At 57.8% G+C, this 3,481-nt stretch overlaps 1 non-coding gene across 1 annotated transcript in view; it reads right to left on the bottom strand.

Moving 5' to 3' along the window:
* Positions 1–3,479: 3,479 nt before the first annotated feature.
* The window catches only part of LOC138944642 (5.8S ribosomal RNA), a 155-nt gene continuing 153 nt past the window's right edge, over positions 3,480–3,481 (bottom strand). Inside the window, exon 1 of the ribosomal RNA XR_011448846.1 lies at positions 3,480–3,481. This exon is cut by the window's right edge and continues 153 nt beyond it. This is a non-coding gene — a ribosomal RNA (5.8S ribosomal RNA).

Raw genomic sequence — 3,481 nt, 5'->3', positions numbered from 1 at the left:
AAGCAGTGGTATCAACGCAGAGTACTCAATTTGCCGACTTCCCTTACCTACATTATTCTATCGACTAGAGGCTCTTTACCTTGGAGACCTGCTGCGGATATGGGTACGAACCGGCGCGACACCTCCACGTGGCCCTCTCCTGGATTTTCAAGGTCCGAGGGGAAGATCCGGACACCGCCGCAACTGCGGTGCTCTTCGCGTTCCAAACCCTATCTCCCTGCTAGAGGTTTCCAGGGAACTCGAACGCTTATACAGAAAAGAAAACTCTTCCCGGATCTCCCGACGGCGTCTCCAGGTCATTTTGGGTTACCCCGACGAACACTCTTACGAGGGCCCGAATTGTATGCGGTTCCGCTGCCGGGTTCCGGAATAGGAACCGGATTCCCTTTCGCCCGACGGGCGTGTGTCTTTATATACATCATCATCATCATCATCAAAACGTCGCTCGCCAGCGGCAACGGAACGCGCGCGTAAAGCGACGTTCGTGCGCGACTCGCTCGGTTCTGCTGTTTTGTTGCTGTGTTTCTTCGACACTCGAGTATATTGTACGCCGTCATTGACATAGGATTTCTCCTAGGGCTTAGGATCGACTGACTCGTGTGCAACGGCTGTTCACACGAAACCCTTCTCCACGTCAGTCCTCCAGGGCCTCGCTGGAGTATTTGCTACTACCACCAAGATCTGCACCGACGGCGGCTCCAGGCAGGCTCGCGCCCAGACCCTTCTGCGCTCACCGTCGCGACCCTCCTACTCGTCAGGGCTTCGTGACGACGCGAGAGACCTTGCGACACCGTACCAACAAGACACGACGCGCCCGGCGCTCCCGTTGCCGCCCCACTTGCCGCTGACGGCAGAGTATAGGCTCGACGCTTCAGCGCCATCCATTTTCAGGGCTAGTTGCTTCGGCAGGTGAGTTGTTACACACTCCTTAGCGGATTCCGACTTCCATGGCCACCGTCCTGCTGTCTTAAGCAACCAACGCCTTTCATGGTGTCCCATGAGCGTCGAGTTGGGCGCCTTAACTCTGCGTTTGGTTCATCCCACAGCGCCAGTTCTGCTTACCAAAAATGGCCCACTTGGCACTCTGATCCGAGATGCTCGTGGCTTCATAATTCAAGAAAGCCAGAGATCTCACCCATTTAAAGTTTGAGAATAGGTTGAGGTCGTTTCGGCCCCAAGGCCTCTAATCATTCGCTTTACCAGATGAGACTCGTTCGCGTTCCGTGGGGAACGGTCGAGTGCCAGCTATCCTGAGGGAAACTTCGGAGGGAACCAGCTACTAGATGGTTCGATTAGTCTTTCGCCCCTATACCCAGTTCCGACGATCGATTTGCACGTCAGAATCGCTACGGACCTCCATCAGGGTTTCCCCTGACTTCGTCCTGACCAGGCATAGTTCACCATCTTTCGGGTCCCAACGTGTACGCTCTGGGTGCGCCTCTTCTCGCGATGAGAACGAGACGCCCAGGGAGTGCGAGGCCGCATCGCGACGCGGCCCATCCTCCCTCGATCGACGGCCAGGGTCGATCTTCACTTTCATTACGCCTTTAGGTCTCGCGACAAGTCCCAATGACTCGCGTACATGTTAGACTCCTTGGTCCGTGTTTCAAGACGGGTCCTAAGAGTACCCAAAGCAGTAGCGTCGCCGACCGGTATAGATCCCCCTCGATTCCCACAAGGGAATAAGAGGGACGTTCGACAGGCCTGTCGAAGGTGAACCGTACTTCAACCAACAGCGGGCCAGGACCGGGGACGGCGCAAAGTCCGTAACCTCCGAGTACCGTGGCGCGCGCTTGCGACGGCCTCGACGCACCGTAAATAGTGCGGCCTGATACCTTGCGCGTACCGCCGAGCAGCCGGCCGGGCGACCGGGGGTTTGTCGCGTGCCGTTTTACCGGCGACGCGACAGTCACCGCACCCGGACCGTAGACCGACACCCAGCGGGTCGCGACGTTCTACTTGGGGAGAAGTGCACGACGACGAGCGCCGGACATCGACGCACGGTAGCGTGCCCGCGCGAGAGCCGCGAGGACTCCGCGGGACATCGCCCACCGACGCGAAGCCAGCGCCGCTGACGATGAATCTCCCCGTTCGATCTTTTGGGTTTCTTAGGTTTACCCCTGAACGGTTTCACGTACTCTTGAACTCTCTCTTCAAAGTTCTTTTCAACTTTCCCTCACGGTACTTGTTCGCTATCGGTCTCGTGGTCGTATTTAGCCTTAGATGGAGTTTACCACCCACTTAGAGCTGCACTCTCAAGCAACCCGACTCTAAGGAGAGATCCTCCCGAGACGCGCACCGGTCGCTACGGGCCTGGCACCCTCTACGGGTAAGTGGCCCCATTCAAGATGGACTTGGACGCGACGCGACACCTCGGGATAAGCGGATCCTCCCAAACACCACATTTCCCTGCGGCGGAACCGCGGGATTCGGTGCTGGGCTCTTTCCTGTTCGCTCGCCGCTACTAAGGAAATCCTAGTTAGTTTCTTTTCCTCCGCTTAATAATATGCTTAAATTCAGCGGGTAATCTCGCCTGCTCTGAGGTCGTCAAAGAGTTTAGTTTTCGATAACCGTGGCCGCGCCGCCTCCTCCGCCGGCTCTTTTCTCACTTAGAGAGCGAGCGTCGGGAGAGCGGCAGCGCCGGCACAGCGGCTTCGCATTGTACTCGGAGGAGTGGCGAGGAGACGTGTTGTTTGTGACAACGATTCTTCCACGCGCGGCTCGCAGCCGCTAATAGGAGGAAATGTAAGCCGATCGAATCTCGTTCGAGTTGTCTGCTTGCAAACAACGAATAAGATCGGCGCGGATCGCGTCATCTTCGATCGCCGGGGACGCGAGATACATTGCGAGCGAGTGTGCGCGTACACGTACATCTCTATCACCCACATCCTTCAAATTTTCTCTCCGCATATCGTGTGTTATGCACGGATATGGGATACGACGGGGCGAATCGGATTCGACGAGTACACGACGACGCGTGCCGGTCCCCTATATTCGTTTTCGAGAATTTCGTGGACTCGGACAAGCGGTCGGCTCGCGATTCACCCGCGTTAAGGAGGGCTCTCTCGCTCTTTTCTCTCCGCGTACCGCCGGGCGACGACGCGCCGCGGTTCTCTCCTACCGTTTGCGCGGAAGGTGGCGCGCACCAAGACTCGCGCGTAAGAGGCGCGAGCGCGCGCTGGCGCACCGGGAGACCGCGAGAGGGATAACGCAACGTGTGTGCGCGTGTCTTCTACTCCCTCTCTCCTTCGACAGTTTCCGGGCGCGCGCGCGCAGGCTCCCTATCTTTACTTACTGCGTGTGTGCGTACGCTGCTCTCACTCTTCCTTTTCCTCGGTGTTATTTCAGACGACGCCAAGGGGCCGCCTCTCGGGACGGCTCGTCTCGGGCGAACGTCCAACTATCGCTCGTACACCGTTTGCGCGAACGGGCACGGTGGCCCGGCGCGCAAAGGCGCAAGCAGTTTCGAGGTACTAAAACG

This window comes from Polyergus mexicanus, unplaced genomic scaffold (genome assembly GCF_030449975.1).
Source record: "Polyergus mexicanus isolate NDT 795.1 unplaced genomic scaffold, iyPolMexi1.0 SCAF_349, whole genome shotgun sequence".
In the NCBI taxonomy this organism is placed as follows: Eukaryota; Metazoa; Arthropoda; class Insecta; order Hymenoptera; family Formicidae; genus Polyergus; species Polyergus mexicanus.
This window is presented reverse-complemented; position numbering and strand designations above follow the sequence as displayed.